Raw genomic sequence first — 21,604 nt, 5'->3', positions numbered from 1 at the left:
GGACTGCCTTCTAGTGGAGTACCTGTTATAGATTGCTTTCATATAGAGCTAAGATTTTCATGTGAGTCTAAAGTGTGTTTTGATGAAATATATTAGGAGACTTGTTTTCAAGTAAGATACATTTCAGAAAGCTACACTCCACTATTTAACCTTCATGTATCATATGAATTACAATGGTGGCCACAATATATGCATACTTTTATGCATACTTAAAAGTCCTTACTCATATACAAGTTCCTTTTGTTTTTTGGCCTCTCCTCCCTTATACTGAAGTATGTGTGCTTTTGTATATGTGTGTGGTGTGTGTGTTTGTGTGTGTATGAAACTGTAGAGTCCAAAGGTCTTCCACATATTGTGATTTATTCTTCTGACAGTTTCTCTATTCCTTTGCAGTTTTTCACTTCTATCTTTTTAAAATTTCCTTGTTTATTCACTTTGTAGATTCAAGCTTTCCCCCATTTCTCTTTAGTTTTTCATTAAAAGAAGCCAGACCTAGGAAAGACAGAGTTTGAAATAGAAATCTAGAATCAGATATTTATAAGTTTCTATATAAGTTAACCATTGCAATTGTGGTTGGCCTCATGCCAAGAAAGAAATGTGTAATAAATCATAAGAGACAAGATTAATGAGAGAGTCTTTGGAATAATCAGAAAATATAGTGGAGTTCTCAAAAACTAAGCATGGAAATTGAGTAGTTCCATATGAATGACATTTATACGGATAAATAGTATTTGGAAAGTATTAATTAGAAAATGTATCGATTTTACTTGCCTAAATTACAAACGTAGCATTTGGGTTGTCATAGTAATTTGAATACATTTGTTCTTTGAAATGATTTTTGATTATGCAATTGCAGAAGGCTTTTAACAATTTTTACCATGCATTTCCTAGGGGCCTTATGTCCACAGTTTCTTTAAAACAAAATTGTATTTTGCTTCTTATCTTTTTTATTACACTAAGACTAAAGTGCATTTTGTCACATTTTGTATAATATATTGTCTACAAATCTATCAGATAACGCATTTGTTAAATAGTTGACTTTTGCCATTATCTCAATAGATTACAGTAGCTGTTCCCAACATTTTCAAGGATGAAGATTTCTTGTATGTATCAAAATACTTCTTGGAACAACTCCCCATTTACCCTTGCCACCAAGAAAATAGCTTTCCTTTTCTGTTTTTCTGTTATGATGTCATATATCTTCTATTAATTCAGTGTTATTTTAATGAATTTACATTTCATTAATAACCATAAAAGTACCTGCATATATTCAACAATAGTAGCACATATTATTATTCAGCTAGCAGATTCCTATATATATGGATTGGCAAAATCTTTGTAAGAACTGATTAGTCTCTCAGGCATCTATGGTACAGAGATTGGGAGCTCTTGGGTTAGAGCTTGACACCACTTAATTGCCACTTCATTGCTTTTGCTGATTTAATTCCCAAAGTGGTTCACGGGATTCTGCTCTCCAAATCTGACCCTGTCATTTTAGGTGGGCTATTACCAAAATGGTAGTAGTATGGTATAATGTTTTTGGCCACCCTCCTTTTGTTTCTCCTTTGAAGTTTGTTATGGGAGAGGGCTGGCCCAGATGGCCACCGATTAATGGGAAATGTGAGGGTTGGGTACTGTGTGTTTTGAGATGAAGCAGGGCATTTCCTGTCCAACTCATTGAAATGAGTTAAAAAAAGCAGAGATGGAGAGCCGAGTAAAATTCCGTAGAGAATAAGTTGGAGTTAAAACATTTAGAAAAGCACACACAAACACCAAGTCAAAGGATAGAATCAATATCAGGACTATTGAGCCAACTGTTCAAGAGTTGAGTTTGAAAAAGTCTAACAACAGGAGCAAGTATGATACTGCTTTTTATTCATCTACTTTTGAAATTAATCCAGAACTGGCTGTTTGTTTTTAATAAATGGTGAAGGGCTAATTGGCTTACCATGCAGTGTTTTCCATTTGGTCTCCCACAGTATACTTCTCAGCTCTGTTTAGAAACTGGAAGGTTAGTTTGTTCAGTTTTTTATAACATAAAGCCATAATGTTGGTTTGGTTCTATCATAGGAAGCACGATAATGGGTGTTTAAACTAACAAATCCATCACCTGATCTGTCCATAAATCTCAAACCTGCATTTTACGTAGTTTTTATAACACAAATTAAACAGTTTACCTTTTCTTACACTGTCTCCTATGGGTTTTCTTTCCCACAGAGAAACAATCTGTTTTCTATCTACAGGCTGTTTAAACAACTGCATCCAGCTGTCATGTGGCTATATGAGGTTGGGCATAGGGAGATTCTATGTAAATGAGTGATCAGTTCTCTGATCCTTCTTCCCTGGCGTGGAAGCTGGGGAAAGCTCAGATGAGCTCCATAAGGCTGGAGTAGGACTTAGGAGCACAGCTCTACCACGGCTGTATATGTTGTGCCAAGGCATGCATACCAAACCATCCAAATGCCGAGGGGCAAACCTGGAGAAGTTAGTAAATGGGACTTTAGAGCAAGAAGGCCTATGTTACGTGAAGTTAAATAGATTTCTTTGCTACAAAAGTTATCATAGTATTTCATGTGCTAATATGAAATGTGACTCTCCTAGATGGAGATAGATTATGCCCTCTTTTCCAAATTTATTTGATCATTGACTCTTTGAATGTTTGTACATATGTGGTAGAGTGGTTTTCTATTAATAATATCTTGCCAGGCCAGGCGTGAGCCATCACGTCTGTAATCCCAAGGCTTTGGGAGGCCGAGGCAGGAGGGTTGCTTAAGGCCAGGAGTCCCAGACAAGCCTGGGCGACCTAGTGAGACCCTTTCTCTCCCCTCCCCCGCCAAAAAAAAAGTCAGGCATGGTGGCGCATGCCTGTAGTCCCAACTACTCAGGAGGCTAATTTGGGAAGATCGCTTAAGCCCATGAGTTGGAGGCTGCAGTGAGCTATGACCACTTCTTTGCACTCCAGCCTGGGTGACAGAGCAAGACCCTGTCTCTAAAGAAAAAGAAAATAACAATATCATGCCAGACACTATTGTTCCATGGAACACAGTTTGAATGGAGAATGCTGCCGTAATATAAATAAAATTTAAAACAAAAGTTCTGTTAACTGTGCAGTCATATTATTTTTGAATATGGAAAAGTGGATGTGTTTTGTAACACACAAAGCAAAAATAATGTAACTTAATTTGTTAAGGTCTGCGAAGTGATTAAGATGCATCAATAATCATATTAAAATGGAGATGGTTGGATTTGAGCCATTTTAGCAAATCTTAGATATTAGGGTGCTAGGATGGTGGCCAGAGTGGAAAGGACACCTTTTGGTCACCCTGGTCACCATGGTATGCTGTCAGTGCAAATAGAAACCCACATCTAATTTCAAACAAAACCTAAGTAATAGCAGTGAGTTTCCATACAATTCTCTTTTTAAAGTCAAATTAAATCATTTCCTTGAAGTACCACAAATGATATTTTCAATCCCCAAATTTTCCTTTTGTATTCAGTTCTCTCTCAGTAATAGCATTTTTTTCAGTACAAAGAAAATCTTATGTTTACATAAATGCACTGTCTAACGGTCCTGTTTACATCACTCACACCAATAGGTCTGGAGGTCCTTTTCCCGATGAGAGTTTACAAATGTCACGGCCTTCTTCTCTTCCCTCTGCTAACCTTTCAAGGACAAAATTCCTCTTAATTAAGAGTTTAACTTGTGAGGTGGTATGTTTCAGTTGTCTGAGTTAATGTCAGCCTTGGTAAGCTGAGACATCTGTTTAGAACACAGGTCACCCTCTCATCCAGCTAATTTATACTGCTAGAGATGGCTTCTACTTTTCTTTTCTAAGAAAGTCATAGTTGGCTGCAGGCAAACTTACCAGTTGAGAATATCATTTCATTAAGCCTGTCTCCACATTGCTTCCTTAGTATTTTGCAGGATGGAAAAAGGGGTAGCAGGCACAAATAGCTTTATATTAATGAACTGCCTTGAATAGGTTCTGGATTTGAGGGTCTATTTCCAGCCTCTAAAGAAGGCAAAAGGTCTGCTGCAACCCCAGTTTGATTTGAGGTGTGCTAGTAAGGGCCTCTACTCTTTCCAATGCTGGGCATAGTACCAGAATTTCCTCTGTTGGGGAATTTATTATACCTTTGAATCTTGTAGATTTCAGTTTCTCAAAAGATGTTTGCTAAAATGCAAATGCCCCAAGGAGAGGGGCATAATAAGGTTTCTTATCATCTAATAATTTAACTAATTTGAGTTTGACTTGCTTTGCAAGTATGGCCCAAAGCAGGGGTGCATCCAGGTATTGTGGTACCTAATACTTAAACACTTTAGAGAAGGGATCTTTAAAAAAAGAATAAACGTTGGCCAGGCACGGTGGCTCACGCCTGTAATCCCAGCACTTTGGGAGGCTGAGGCAGGTGGATCACGAGGTCAGGAGATCGAGACCATCCTGGCTAACACAGTGAAACCCCGCCTCTACTAAAAATACAAAAAACTATCCAGGCATGGTAGCAGGGGCCTGTAGTCCCAGCTACTCGGGAGGCTGAGGCAGGAGAATGGTGTGAACCCGGGAGGCGGAGCTTGCAGTGAGCCGAGATCAGGCCACTGCACCCCAGCCTGGGCGACGGAGCGAGACTCCATCTCAAAAAAAAAAAAAAAAAAAAAAAGAATAAACATTTACCGATAAAAAATTAGTGAAGATTCTTAGAAGGGACCTGGGCAAGTTGGGGGACCTAAAGCTTCATTAGTTTCATGGTAAGTCCGCCTGTGGGCTAGGGTAGTGATGAACAACCTTTAGGGTGCAGGGTGCATTAAATGTATGTGAGTGGTATGTTAAAAAATGTAGATTCTTGGGGCCCATGCTTCAAGATTCAGATTCAGTAGATCTGAGTTTGAGCCATGGAACCTTGGAGCTTTTGTGGTCTGAGGTATCTACCTATATTTCACACTTTGAGAAACATGGTCCAGCACAGAGTAGGCACCTGAGGGAAGGAGCAGGACCTTATTCTCCAGTGGATGGTTAAAGGTTTCAGTTATGCAAGATAAATAAATTCTGGAGATCTACTATACGGCATAGTGCCTGTAGCTGACAGTACTATATTGTATATTTAAAATTTGCTAAGAGGATAGATCTTAGTGATCTTACCAGAAGAAAACCTCCCCAAACAAATGAAAAACTCCACAGCACAATAATAATAAAGGAGCAGGGAGGAAACTTGGAGATAATGAATATTTTTATGGTCTTGATGGTGGTGATAGTTCCATGGGTACATATTTGTCCCCAAATTCATTGAGATGTAGACATTAAATATGTACAGCTTTTTATATGTCAATTCTACCTTGACAAAATGGTTAGAAAAATAGGAAGAAGAAGCCAGAGATAACTCTTAAAGAAGGCAGTGGTCCTCATGGCTATGCGACTCTAGAGCCACATCCACAATCGCCATTCCTACTGCTTCTTCATGTCTTGTTCTTCTCTGCATGAAATATACACATTCTCTCACATGCCCACAAAATGAATATGTCACAAAATGCCTAAATTTAGTGAATTGACTTATTGCATCTGTTTATTTTGCATATCCAGGACAAAGCAAGAGAAAATGCAGGCTTTTTTCATAAAGAAGCATTTTCATTATTGAAAAGAGGACCTATATGTTATATGGTAGCCACATTTCTTGGAAAATTGCAAGAAGGACAGATGAGATCTCTGACATTAACCCTCTGCAAGGGTAGTCCTTTGCCCATATATAAAGGGGAGATGAATGTTTGGGCAGGAAGAGGGACAGAGGGGCAATGTGGCTGACTTGTGGTCCAAGATATACTCTTCCACTCTTGGGGAAATAAGATCAACAGAGAAATATTTCTGTTTTCACTGGTTTCACAGTAAGAACCACATATGATGAGAGACTGTAGTTACTATACTTTATTATCATATAATACTCTTATACACAAATATGAGCTGCATGCCAGAAAGTCTTTGTATTAGTCAAGATTCTCCAGAGAAACAGAGACAATAAGATTCTTTTCCTTAGGATATGTATGCGTATAGAAAAAATTTTTTCTATACGCATACACATCCTATTAGGAAAAGAATTAACTCACATGATTATGGAGGATGGCAAGCCTAAAATTTAGAGTGTGGGCCAGCTGGATTGAGACCTAGGAGAGCTGATGTTCCAGTTCCAGTAGGAAGGCTGGCAGCCTAGAGACCCAGGAAAGCTGATGGTGCACATAAAATCTGAAAGCAGTGTGCTGGATAATTCATTCTTGTTTGGGCAGGCCAGTCTTTTTGTTCTGTTGAGGCCTTCAACGGATTGGAAGAGGCCCACCCACATTACAAGGATCAGTCTGCTTTATGCACAGTTCACTGATTTAAATGTTAACTTGATTCAGAAACACCTTCCAAGATGACATACAATTAAACATCATAGTCATATAAGTCATGGTTTTCTCTATTTCATTGTGGATGACACAATGTGTAGGGCAATGGGCCTCCTCTCAAGACATCCACTGGAGCCAAGCACCTGCCATATGGAAACATTCTATCATTGGCAGAGACCATCTGTTTTATTTTTGGGCATTCGGAAACCACCTAGCAAAAGAAGGTCCTAAACTCCTGAATGGTTTCTATTCCTGAGATTATATAATAAGACTTGCATGCTTCCCATCACTCACAGTGCTGAGGGTGTCCATGAGACTATTTCCTAATTCCTACTTTTCTCCCAACCCAAGTGTGATTTATCCTCCTTATCAATACAATGTCGCTTTATTTTCAGATTTGTCATTGTGCAGTTTATCACACTCCATGCTGTAATACAGGTAGTTCTGAACATGTTGTAGCCACCTGTCCTTCCTTCCCCCTCTCCCCACCACTAATTTATGAGCTACTTGAGCACAGGTATTGTGGGTCACTTATCTTCATGTCCCTCATTACATCTAGCAATGAGCCTTGCTCACAGTAGGTGCTTAAACGGTATTGGTTGAAATTAGTTGGATTGCATTTGTGGGGCTCTAAAATAGTTCTGACCAGCGCTTATTTGAAGTAAATTGGAAAATAGTTTTCTCATAAACTATAGCCTGACAACCAGAGCCCTAGCATTTCAAATCTTGATCCTTGTGTTCCTGTAGCTCCTCCTAGTGGGAAGGTTGCAAAATTTCTTGGCTGCAGGATTACTGCAGCCAAGTTATTACTGCTAGAAACAACAGGAACCACCACCAAACGAAACATAAACCCTTTGTAGGAAATATATATAGTTTAAATTTTTACCTTTTTTAAGGTTTATAGCTGGGCCCAAAGTTTCTAAAAGGTCTATTCAGCCTCTGTGAGGAGCAACTTGGGTTATTTTCGGAGATGTAACCCATGGGTATTGATATACACCACGGCATTCCTTGGTAGCCAAGCATGGGGCTAAGATGAGAACTATTTGGCTACTTCTTAATATTTAAGTGGATGAGCAGCAAACATCTTTCTCCGTCTTCCTGAGCTCCATTCTGCAATTGCAGTGCAGCAGGACGACAGTGCATTTACTGTGGCATGGTGTTGGCCCCATGCACTTCCCCCTTTCCCCCATAGATCTCAGCAGTGCCTTCTGCTTTGGTCCTGACAGGTAGGTCAGTTGGTTTCAGTCTGCCTGGCTGATTTATGCTGCTTTAGGATCCCTTAAGCCTATGCTTCTGGTAGCCTGTACTTCAGATAAAAGTGTTTTTGATTTTTGCATTTCTCTATAGAAACCATAGCCTCTTTTCTTTAATCCCAATGTTTTCAGGGGATGTCTGGGCATTATGTATGCATGTTTAATGATTCATACTCCTAGGATTTTGAGTTTGTTTTTAACTGAACTGTATCTGTTCTCTTATAGAATTTTAGAAGTATTAAAAATAATGTAATAAGCCTTTGCAATGTCTGTTTTTAGGAGGTTGATTGCAGTAATTTTTTTTAAACCAACTGATGCACAGTATACAGTACATTCCCCAAATCTGTTGTATATAGGGTAAAAAAATCTTCAAATGGAAAAATCTTCCTTCTTTGCCGTGAGCAAAATAATTAACTATTTGACCACTGATCCATACCAGTGAATGTGATGCCCCTTAGCTTTTCTGAGGTTATGCATAACTCTTGTCTATCCAGCTTCATAAATTGTGGAGTAGGCTTTCTGGAGACAAAGATCTGAGAGTGAACATTATAACATGAATCAGCCCTAGCTACAAATTTGATGTAGTGTTTGCTGGAATTGACAGCAAAAGGCAACATTAATCCACATACTAGTGCAGCAGTGGTTTCATTTCATCCCTCTGCAACTACGTGACTTGGAATATATTTGTGTTTTCATTTCATTTCAGTGCCTTTGAGCATACAGTATGGTACCTTTTTTGAGCCATGACATAGGTTTGAAGCAATACAGTTTATACCTGTGCAGTACTCCTCATTAGAGAAGTGTTTCTCAGTTAAGATTGTTGTCTCTCTACCTGGAAACATAAAACATAAAGTCATACTGTAAGGATAAAGACTATCAATGTATGGTTGGCTCAGTTAACTGGAACCTCATGTTCACTCTTCTAGGTATATTCTGCTTTGTCAGAATCTCTTATGTGATCTTGGACAAGGTATATGATTTCATTTTCTACTCTTAGATTAATTATGTGGGATTTGATTGTATGTTGCTATATTTACCCTGGAGTTAAATATGTATTCTCCTCTTCATTTAATCTAGTGATTTCACATGTGATTACCAAGAGATAATTAGAGATGGAAGTTCTGTGGTTGGTGGGAAACCAATCAACGATTTAAAAAATTTTGTTACAGATTATTATACACACATATTTATTGGCAGAAGATAATAATTTAATAATTTAATTGGCAGAAGAAAAACTAGAAGTGGCATTTTTTTCAGGGAAAAAATCTCCAAATTGGCTAAATCTCTTCTATCACAAAGCTTTTTTAAGAATAATGGGGGAGTGAGGGAAACTTATAAACCACTGATTTCTTTACTCTTCTCTAGACACATATTTTTAACCCCAAGGCTCATCTGCAATTGATACCTGACATTTTTCTTATATACACACTTTTCAGTGTGTTGACAACAGTTTTAACAAAAAGTACATGTAAGTATATGTGCTATTATTAGTTTGTGTTAATGACTAAGCTACAATCACGCCCTGAACATTTTGTCAAGTTGTGTTTGAGGGGTCACTGGGTTCTCTCGTATGTTGAGAAGCTTTCTGGCCCAACTTAATTAGTACTTTTCAGAGAAAACAAGCCTGTTGGCCTGGATACTTACTCCATCTTTGGACAAGTGGAAGATTAGAGTCTTTGTCTAATTAACAGTTATCTACAGCACGTAGCCTATAGGTGATAGCGTAAATTGCATGCTGAAAAATGCTACCTGAAAACAATGATCTAATATGGAATGACAGAGAGAAGGTCTTGGTACTTATCTCTATGAGTGTCTTTGGGGGCAAGGACAACTCCCTTTAATGCAGACTTTAAGGAGTTATGATTTCTCTGGGAGGAGTTGGGACAGGCCTAGGTTACTGCAGGTGATGGGGAGTATCTTACTACTTGCTGGATAAATACTTCTGTTTATCTCAGTCACGACCCTCAAATTTCCGTGGAGCAAGGAATTATCTTTAGAAAAGTATCCTAACTAGATCTTGCCTCTTTCTGGAAATCTCTTCCCAAAATAATTGCTTGACTTTCTCCTCACCTCCATCAGATGTTTCTTCACATGTCACCTTTACATTGAGGCCTTGTATACCATCCTATTTGAAATTTCAACCTGCCCCCCGGCTCCCCCCCACAAAAACAGACACACACACACACACACACACACACACACACACACACTTCATATCTCCTTCCCTGCTTTATTTTTTCTTTTTAGCATGCATTACTATGTAAAATATTTTATTTTTTCTAAACTTGGTTATTGCTTGTATCCCCAACTAGAATGTAAGTTCCATGAAGGCAGGAATTTTTGTCTGTCATGTTCATTGTTGTAGTCCTGGTGCCTTGAATAGTCCCCTGGCATATTTAACAATGAAAAAATTGTTGAATGTATGAGTGAGGAAAAGGAAGGACAAAAAGGAAGGAAGAGGCACTCGGAAAGGCATTGATTCCAGACTCCAGAAGCTCTTTTCACTTTCAAAGTTAGGGCCAAAATGCTTCAGTCTTTTTTTCATTAAGGTGGAAATAATTCAGGGAATGCTATGCCTTCTCATTAATGGAGAGGACTGCAATCAAACAGAGCTATCTACTGTTAAATAGAGGGGGCTTCAATCAGTTGGGTTAGTGAAGAAGGAGAAAAGATATAATAAGTCAGGCAGTGATGCCAAAGAGCATATTGGTTAGGGATGTTTTATATCTTGTTAACTGAGGTGGAAGTGGGGATGTGGAGAAGAGGTAGCATGACAATGAGGAAGGAGAGGGTGACAGAAGAGGAAAAGGTATAAAATATACAACTAAATCAATTTGGTTATAAGAACAAGTTTTTTCAGACAAATTTATTTTCTTGCTTTTGACCATGTGTCATTTAATGATGGAGCTATGTCTGCCCTGAGAAGTGCATTGTTAGGTGATTTTGTTGTGGTGCAAACAGTGTACTTACACAAACTTAGATGGTATAGTCTACTACACACTTAGGCTAGATATAGCCTAGTGTGCATAGTTGTATAATGTGTATATCTATACCTAGATATAGGTGTAGTTTATTGCTCCTAGGCTGCAAACCTGTACAGCATGTTACTATACTGAACAATGAAGACAATTGTAACATAATAGGATTTGTATATATAAACATAGAAAAAGTATAGTAAAAATATTGTGTAAAAGATAAAAAATGGTACATCTGTATAGGGTACTTACCAAGAATGGAGCTTGCAGGACTGGAAGTTGCTCTGAGTGAGTCAGTGAGTGAGTGGTGAGTGAATGTGACGACATCAGGACGTTACCGTACACTACCGTAGACTTTAGGACATTACCGTACACTACCGTAGACTTTAGGACATTACCGTACACTACCGTAGACTTTAGGACATTACCGTACACTACCGTAGACTTTAGGACATTACCGTACACTACCGTAGACTTTAGGACATTACAGTACACTACCGTAGACTTTATAAACGCTTAGGCTATACACTAAATTTCCAAAAAATTTTTCTTCAATAATAAATTAACCTTAGCTTACTGCAACTATTTTACCTTATAACCTTTAAATATTTGTAAACTTTTTTACTCTCTCTCTCTCTCTCTTTTTTTCTTTTAGACGGAGTTTCACTCTTTTTGCCCAGGCTAGAGTGCAATGGCACCATCTCGGCTCACCACAAGCTCCACCTCCTGGGTTCAAGCGATTCTCTTGTCTCAGCCTCCCAAGTAGCTGGGATTACAGGCACCCGCCACCACGCCTGGCCAATTTTTGTATTTTTAGTAGAGATGGGGTTTCTCCATATTGGTCAGGCTGGTCTTGAACTCCTGACCTCAGGTGATTCGCCTGCCTTGGCCTCCCAAAGGGCTGGGATTACAGGCATGAGCCACCACCCTTGGCCAACTTTTTTACTCTTTTATGATAAAACCTAGCCTAAAACACAAATACATCATACAGCTTTACAAAAAAACCTTTCTTTATATCCTTATTCCAACAGCTTTTTTCCTATTTTTAATATTTTAATTTTTTAAAACTTTTTAAACTCTTTGTTAAAAATGAAGACACAAACACAGTAGCCGAGGCCTGCACAGGCTCAGGATCACCAATATCACTGTCTTCCCTCCATGTCGTGTCCCACTGGAAGGTCTTCATGGGCAATATCATATCTCCTATGATAACAATGCCTTCTTCTGAAATACCTCCTGAAGGATCTGTGGCTGTTTTACAGTTAACTTTTTCTTTTAATAAGTCAAAGGAATTCACTCTAAAATAATGATAAAAGTATAGTGTAGTAAATACATAAACCAGTAACATAGTTGTTTATCGTTATCAAGTATTATGTACTATACATAATTGTATGTGCCACACTTATATGTGCCTGACAGTACATTAGGTTTGTTTACACCAGCACTACCATAAACATGTGAGTAACACATTGCTCTTTGACATTAGGACAGCTACAATATCACCAGGTGATAGGAATTTTCCAGCTCCATTATGATCTTATGGGACCAGTGTCCCATAAGATTATTCAATGTTGACAAAACATCATTATGCAGTGCATGACTACATAAGTTTTAGATATTAAAAGACTTATTTTTAACTTCAAAACATGAAACAGAAACTGCCTGGCATATGTTAGATTTTATTCTAGAAATGATGCTGTAAGCGAAAATATTTAAGTTAAAACTGATGTTTCCAATCAAATAATGTGGCCTTCCTAACCAAGAATCTGTTCCCACTCTTTTTGGAAATTACCATAGACACCATACTTCATTAACTAAAATTATAAACTTGTATATTATAAAGATTTTTTAAAAAGTGCATGTAAATTGATTAATCAACAATTTTCAAATTCATATGGAACCCAAAAAAAACCTGCATAGCCAAAGCAAGACTAGGCAAAAAGAACAAATCTGGAGGCATTACACTACCTGATTTCAATCTATACTATAAGGCCATAGTCACTAAAACAGCATGGTAACCTGGTATAAAAATAGGCACATAGACCAATGGAACAGAATAGAGAACCCAGAAATAAATCCAAATACTTACAGCCAACTGATCTTTGACAAAGTAAGCAAAACCATAAAGTGGGGAAAGGACACCCTTTTCAACAAATGGTGCTGGGAAAATTGGCTAGCCACATGTAGGAGAATAAAACTGGGTCCTCATCTCTCACCTTATGCAAAAATCAATTCAAATGGATTAAGGACTTAAATCTAAGACCTGAAACGATAAAAATTCTAGGAGATAACACTGGAAAAACCTTCTAGACATGGGCTTAGGTAAGGATTTTATTACCAAGAACTCAAAAGCAAATGCAATGAAAACAAAGATAAACAGTTGTGACTTAATGAAACTAAAGAGCTTTTGCACGGGAAAAGGAACAGTCAGCAGAGTAAATGGACAACCCACAAAGAGGGAGGAAATCTTCACAATCTATACATCTGACCAAGGACTAATATCCAGAATCTACAACAAACTCAAACAAATCAGTAAAAAAACCCAAACAATCCCATCAAAAAGTGGGCTAAGGGCATGAGTAGACAATTCTCAAAAGAAGATATACAAATGGCGAACAAACATATTAAAAAATGCTCAACATCACCAATGATCGGGGAAATGCAAATCAAAACTACAACGCAATGCCACCTTACTCCTGCAAGAATGACCATAATCAAAAAATCAAAAAACAGTAGATGTTGGCATGGATGTGGTGATTAGGGAACACTTCTACGCTGCTGGTGGGAATGTAAACTAGTACAGCCACTATGGAAAACAATGTGGAGATTCCTTAAAGAACTAAAAGTAGAACTACTATTTGATCCAGCAATCCCACTACTGGGTATCTACCCAGAGGAAAAGAAATTGTTATACGAAAAATATACTTGCACACGTATGTTTATAGCAGCTCAATTCGCAGTTGCAAAAACATGGAACCAACCCACATGCCCATCAATCAATGAGTGGATAAAGAAACTACGGTATATATACCTGATGGAATACTACTCAGCCATAAAAAGGAATGAATTAATGGTATTCACAGCAACCTGGATGAGATTGGAGACTATTCTAAGTGTAGGAACTCAGGAATGGAAAATCAAACATTGTATGTTCTCACTGATATGTGGGAGCTAAGCTATGAGGGCACAAAGGCATAGGAATGATACAGTGGACTTTGGGGACTTGATGGAAAGGATGGGAGGGGGGCAAGGGATAAAAGACTACAAATAGGGTTCACTGTATACTACTCAGGTGATGGGTGCACCAAAATCTCACAAATCACCACTAAAGAACTTACTCATGTAACCAAATACCACCTGTACTCCAATAACTTATGGAAAAATAAAAAAGAATAATATAGAAAATTATGTTTAGTAATACAATTATAGTTCTTAGCTTACTCTTTATAATTTCCACTTTATTTTTATGACAAAATAAATCAGAATTGGAAGTAATATCTTCATTAGAATAGATTCATTCAGATATTCTGCCTAGGGGAGATTTTCATAGGCATTTTTAAAGAAGTGTTTTGGGGGTTACCTAGGGACACTTGATAATTTCTTAGGAGACAATCATAGAAGCCGCTGCTTTTTTGCTAATGCAAATTGCCATGTAGCAAATAATTTCTTTTCTCCTCTGCTGCCTTCAAACAGAAAGGCTAAGTTGCGCTCCCATCTCATCAGTACTAGCCGTTTCATTCACATCCTGATGTTATGCAAGGGCAGACCTTATGAACAAACCTTGATTTGCACTGAAATTTTCATCCTTTGATACCTTACCATGTTCCTGCTTCTCACTGTCAGAAAACCTCAAAGCCTTGGCCTGGCCATACTTAAAGTTACACAGGGCTGAGCTTGATCCCAAATCCACAGAAAAAAAACCCTTTCCATCTTATGCACAAGTTCTGCATGTGGTCATTTAGTGGTAAATTGCAACTGTCACTAGGATACTAGTTTTTCTTTTTAGAAACTATCTTAAGGTTTGAGTACAATCATGTAACAATACTTCTTTTGTGACAAATGTGCCATAACTTCTACATTTAAATGAGTATTTTCCTTAAAAGTAATCACACTGGGACAAGATAATCACTTAAATAATATTGCCATAGTTCAAATGTTTTTTAAACCTCTATTAAACTGCTTTCGGAGATAGTTTATGAGCAACACAAAACACAATAAAACCAGTCTTATTACTTTATAGTAACAGAAGTCTCTTGGTCCCTTATTCTCACCACTCACCTTATTATTTCTTTGTATTTCTCATCCTTTCAACAATCAATGTATATCAACCATGCATTAGGTTCTGGGCATGCCATGGTGGATCAGCCTCTTTCATATTGTCTAGCAAGGAGAGTGAAGATATGGGCCCCTCTGCAAGCAGATTGAGACGTATGAGGAAAAGAAATGTACCTTGTTTACTTCTCTATCTTTAGCACCTAACATGGTGACTGGCATATAGGCACTGAATTGATAATTGATTAATAATTTAGTTAGTGGGTTATTAGCTTTAAATGCCTTAAGTTGATTATATGGGAACAGTGGCTGGATCATTGGAAATTGATATACTGTGATTTGAAAACTGCCAACATAATAACAAGGAAGAAGTGTTCTAATTACACACTTTGTTGTCAGAAACTTTGTTGTTACAGGTAGAAATAAAATAGGGGATAATGCTATGTGCTTCAGAAACTCACAAAATATATCCAGTGATCTTTTTCTTGCTTTCAAGTATGGTGTGATGTAGTTCATGTCTAATTCCATTGCTGTAAAGGAATACCTGAGGCTGGGTAATTTATAAAGAAAAGAATTTATTTATCTTAGGGTTCTGCAGGATATACACGAAGTATGGCACCAACATCTGCTTCTGGTGAAGGCTTCATGAAGCTTCCACCCATGACAGAAGGCGAAGGTGAGCAGGCATCACATGGCGAAAGAGGAGGAGGAGAGAGGGGAGGTGCCAGGATCTTTTTAACAATGTGATCTCCTGGGAGCTAATACAGCTAGAACTCACTCATTATCATGAGGATAGCACTAAGACATTCATGGGGGATCCACCTCCGTAACCCAAACAACTCCCACCTGCCCCCACCTCCAACATTGGGGATCAAATTTCAGTGTGAGATATGGAGGGGACAAGTATCCAAATTACATCAGCTCTTGGACCAGATACTGTGATGGCTCACCGAATATGTGCTCCCTACTATCCTTCCACTTTCTAACAGAGCCCAGATTTTGTCCAGGTATCAATTCTTCTTGATGGGGCTGACCCCATTTCAGACCATAGGGGATGGGTCCTAACTGATGTAAGAGAGGTCCTGGTAGTCCTGTTCTCCTTGCCAAAGATTGATTGGTTTAGGCACAAGTACATGACCCAACTCCAGAAAGGTTTCTGGGAAATGTTTCTTCATTTTCCTCAGAACTGTTGCCAGCATCATGCTACAAGCCTGAAGGGAAGGTCTACTGACAGAGAAGGACAGAGACCAGGGAAACACAGAGAAGGAGAGACAAAGCCTTGACATACCAAACCAGTGCCTGGCCTGCCTATGGACTTCTCAGTATGTGAGATTTAAAACACTTTATTTTATTTATTTATTTATTATTATTATTATTATACTTAAAGTTTTAGGGTACATGTGCACAACGTGCAGGTTTGTTACATATGTATACATGTGCCATGTTAGTGTGCTGCACCCATTAACTTGTCATTTAGCATTAGGTATATCTCCTAATGCTATCCCTCCCCCCTCCCCCCACCCCACAACAGTCCCCAGTGTGTGATGTTCCCCTTCCTGTGTCCATGTGTTCTCATTGTTCAATTCCCACCTACGAGTGAGAACATGCGGTGTTTGGTTTTTTGTCCTTGCGATAGTTTGCTGAGAATGATGGTTTCCAGCTTCATCCATGTCCCTACAAAGGACATGAACTCATCCTTTTTTATGGCTGCATAGTATTCCATGGTGTATATGTGCCACATTTTCTTAATCCAGTTTATCATTGTTGGACATTTGGGTTGGTTCCAAGTCTTTGCTATTGTGAATAGTGCTGCAATAAACATACATGTGCATGTGTCTTTATAGCAGCATGATTTATAATCCTTTGGGTATATACCCAGTAATGGGATGGCTGGGTCAAATGGTATTTCTAGTTCTAGATCCCTGAGGAATTGCCACACCGACTTCCACAATGGTTGAACGGATGTGGAGAAATAGAAAACACTTTATTTTAAAGTTCTGTTTTATTCAGGGTTTTCTGTTACTTGTGGCCAAAAGCAGCCTAACTTGGGTCTCTTGACTTGAATTATGGTGTCTGTCCTTCCTTCTCTGACAGATAGCACCTGCACAGTGATAAGGAGGCTATAAACAATGACTAGGTGGTTACTGACCTGTGTCTAGGTGTGTTTGTTGGTAACTTCACATTGCAAGGAACAGCAGCAACTCAGTTTTCCTCAGGCAATGTGGCTGTTATAAAGATATGTCAGAAAGTAAGGAAGCAGAAGAAACTATTTCAGTACTCAGGCAATTCATCCTTACAGATGGCCAAAAAGACCATATTTAGGATACTATATAACCCTCTTGCACCAAAAGCAGCTCTAGTAGTAAATAATTCTCATGATTTAGGTTCTGCCTTCTGCTTTTACTTCTTCCTACCATAATTCTGTCTGTTTCTATTGCTGCCAAATGCTCTCAGCTCTCAACTTCATCGCTTTCCCCTGCCGTGTGAATTCTCCTTCCTGCCTTTTCTTGACACATCTTTCAGCTTCTGTCTGTACTCTACTATCTCTTGACCTTTTCCGTGGTGTTTGGAGTTTCAAATCTCCAGGTGATATAATGGCTTCATCTCAAGGATGAGCCTGTCTTCCTACTTGAGATGGTACTATCATCCAACACAAAACTACCCGGATGGGCCAAGCTCCCTTGTCTCTTTACCATAAGCTGCTGATCTCCCCTCAAGTCCAGCTGCCTCTGGGTCAGGTATGTAACCTGTTCAATCCGTATGGCAAGATTGTGGTGTCTCATAACAAAACATGGAGGCTTATTCAGAGGAAACCTCTTCTGCATGCTTTGTGAAGAAGATGATGGCATGTGGCAGATGCTTTAGAATATCAGTGTCAGGGATTATTTAGTTAGTATAAATTATTATTCAGTACATTATGAGACCAGGAAATGTGACTGAGGAATGCGCCCTTCCCCTAGCCCTTGACCTTCCTTAGATGTACTAATACTTGATATGGTGTCATAATTTCTTCTTTGTCCTCTGCAACCTCTTTCTCTTTCATGTTCCCTTTTCAGTTGCCCAACTAGCCCTCCACAAGTCTAGTGGTCTGCTTACAGAGATCATACTTTCTACTCATATACCATGATTAGCTACCACACCATGCTTTCCATTTTCTCTCCCCTGATCATGACCAACATGTATTCTCTTGATCAAAACATGCCAAGGCAAGAAGTGTGGCCAACCACCGGAAGTTCTTAGAGGTATGCTAGTATGCAGAGAAAGAATAAACACTTATTCAGTAACTATAATGTAGTAGGCACTGTATCTGATGCTTTATGTGGTAGGAAAATAGCACCATTGTAGGCAACTATCGTGTCTATCCAGTTTGTTGTGAAAAGGTGACCATACTGGTCATTTGAATGTGATTTTTGGTGATTATGATGATGAACTGTTTTGTTGCTGAAGCTTCTGTTTATAGTGCTAAATTGTGAATGGGATTCATTTTCCTTAAGAGCAGCCAGAAAATATTCAGTGTAATACTGTTACCTTTATATTGTTGTTAGCCCTTTTCCCAGTCACTTTGGACAGTAGATTTTTCATTCCTGTTTATAAAAACTGAGGAAGAGAAAAAATATAACAAGGCAAATATCCTCAGCATGGTTATTTCTGATTGTTTAGTTTCTGTTGTTAGCATCCTGGATATACCAGGTGCTGAAATGAACATACAATTTCAAGAGAAGTTATATTTTGAAGTAATTAAACCATCCAATCTTTTTTTTTTTTATTTTACTTTAAGTTCCAGGATACAAGTGCAGAACGGTGTAGGTTTGTTACATAGGTATACATGTGCCATGGTGGTTTGCTACACCTATCGACCTGTCATCTAGGTTTTAAGCCCTGCATGCATCTGCTATTTGTCCTAATGCTCTCCGTCCCCTCTCCTCCCAACCCCTCAACTGGCCCTGGTGTGTGTTGTTCCCCTCCCTGTGTCCATGTGTTCTCATTGTTCAGCTCCCACTTATGAGGGGTGTTTGGTTTTCTGTTCCTATGTTAGTTTGCTGAGCATGATGGCTTCCATCTTCATCCATGCCCCTGCAAAGGACGTGATCTCATTCCTTTTTATGGCTGCGTAATATTCCATGGTGTATATGTGCCACATTTTCTTTAGCCAATCTATCACTGATGGGCATTTGGATTGGTCCCATGTCGTTGCTATTGTAAATAGTGCTGCAGTAAACATATGTGTGCATGTGTCTTTACAGTAGAATGATTTATATTCCTTTGGATATATACCCAGTAATGGGGTTGCTGGGTCAAATGGAATTTCTGGTTCTAGATCCTTGAGAAATTGCCACACTGTCTTCCACAATGGTTGAACTAATTTACATTCCCACCAACAGTGCCAAAGCGTTCCTATTTCTCCACAGCCTTGACAGCATCTATTGATTCTTGACTTTTTAATAATCGCCATTCTGACCGGCATGAGATGGTATGGTATCTCATTGTGGTTTTGATTTGCATTTCTCTAATGATCAGTGATAAAACATCCAATCTTTTTTTTTTTTTTTTTTTGAGATGGAGTCTCGTTCTGTCGCCCAGCCTGGAGTGCAGTGGTGTGATCTTGGCTCACTGCAAGCTCTGCCTCCCGGATTCATGCCATTCTCCTGCCTCAGCCTCCCAAGTAGCTGGGACTACAGACGCCTGCCGCCAGGCCCGGCTAATTTTTTTGTATTTTTAGTAGAGACGGAGTTTCACCATGTTAGCCAGGATGGTCTCGATCTGCTGACCTCGTGATCCACCCGCCTCGGCCTCCCAAAGTGCTGGAATTACAGGCATGAGTCACTGCGCCTGGCCAAAACATCCAATCTTAAAAAAATCGTTTATTGTTTACAGTTCTATAAGGGCTGATTTGCAGACATAGAAATTGGTTGAAGGAAATTTATTTTTAGAAAATAGGAAGGAAGCTCCAACCCAGGGAGCAGGTAAATATTTTCATACTGACTTATAAGACAAAGAAAAGGGGATGAAGATAAGACCACTTGGAAGTAAAGGAATATCTGACTCAAGGTTATTCTTAAATAACTACACAATTCATTTATAGGTTTATTTTTGTTCATCTATTTTTCTTTCTACTGTATTATGGTGTCTGTCACTAAGACATAGGTATAACCTGGAATTGCATTATTGAAATTGTTTTTTCAATTACCTTTCTAAGATAATTACCTTTGTACTAGACAGTTTTAAAAATCAATAAAATATTCTTGGCAATAGTCAGTAACAATTAATAATACAACTCATGTTAACAAACAGTTATTCAACTTAGCAAAAATAACTATTTTATAATGCCCTCAAATACTAAGAAAAGCATTTGGACTAAGAAAAGCAAATATAAAGTATATTTCTTGAAGGATATAGTTTAAAATAACTGCTCCTTCTTGGTAAACTTGAGAATAGACTCTATCAATACCAATGACTTCAACTGAAGGTAACAATGAATGAAGCTGTCATCAATTATTTTAAAATCACAGGGTCTCTAAGTATTCTCATGTGTCATTGGTTTGTATAGAGGCTTGATTGATTGATCTTGTCCATTGTCACATTCTTTTTAAAAATTTTTAATTTTTAATTTTTGTGGGTACATTGTAGGTGTATGTATTTATGGAGTACATGAGATGTTCAGATACAGGCATGCAATGCATAGTAATCACATCCAGGTAAGTGGAGTATCCATCACCTCAAGCAATACACTGGTTTCTCTTCAGATTTTACAAATCTTTTGCCTTTCACTATCATATTCTTGGGGTACCAAGAATCCTGTCAAATATTACTTGATGGAATGACAAGTACTATGATATACCAATTCTAATGATATAAATAACTATTTCAATTCTTTTGATTCTGATCCATACTTGTTAATGATTGCCCACTAATAAATGGTCGAAGAAAGTCTGGCTATTTTGTTGTTGTTGTTGAGATGGAGTCACATTTTGTCACCTAGGCTGGATTGCAGTGGCACGATCTCAGCTCACTGCAACCTGCGCCTCCTGGGTTCAAGCGATTCTCATGCCTCAGTCTCCTGAGTAGCTGGGATTGCAGGCTTGCGCCAGCATGCCCAGATAGTTTTTGTATTTTTAGTAGAGACAGGGTTTCACCATGTTGGCGGGTTGGTCTCGAACTCCTGACCTCAAGTGATCCGCCCGCCTCTGCCTCCCAAAGTGTTAGGATTACAGACGTGAGCCACCGCACCCGGCCAAGTTGGGCTATTTGTAGTTGGTCTAAAGTTTTTGATCCATAAAATGAGAATAGTCACTGAAGGTGTTGGTTGGATAGACGTGGAATAACCAATACAAATGAATTACTAAGACATTTGCAAATATGAAAATTCTATAATAGATATTAATAATAATTTTAGATAGACACTCATAATTATAACTTTGGGTGAATATCTTATGGGTTACTCCTCCTTTGCATTAGAGTTTGCTCAAATCTTTTCCAAGCAGCTCCCTGTTCATTGGCATCTTTAATGCTATTTGACAGAAAGAGTCAAAACCTTTCCTTCAACAGAATGTTCAGTAACCTTCACCAAATAACCATTAATTAAGCAATTAAAGTAAATTTAAGGAAAAAAGAATTTTGAAAAGAGAGTAGAATTAACTCAAAAGATAGTTTAAAAATAGTTTTCTAGCACTTCAGTCATTATTGACCAAAAAGTTCCTAGGGGATATTAACAATGCATTTGATAGTTGCCA

This window comes from Gorilla gorilla, chromosome X (assembly GCF_029281585.2).
Source record: "Gorilla gorilla gorilla isolate KB3781 chromosome X, NHGRI_mGorGor1-v2.1_pri, whole genome shotgun sequence".
NCBI lineage: Eukaryota > Metazoa > Chordata > Mammalia > Primates > Hominidae > Gorilla > Gorilla gorilla.
Note: the sequence above shows the minus strand (reverse complement) of the source record.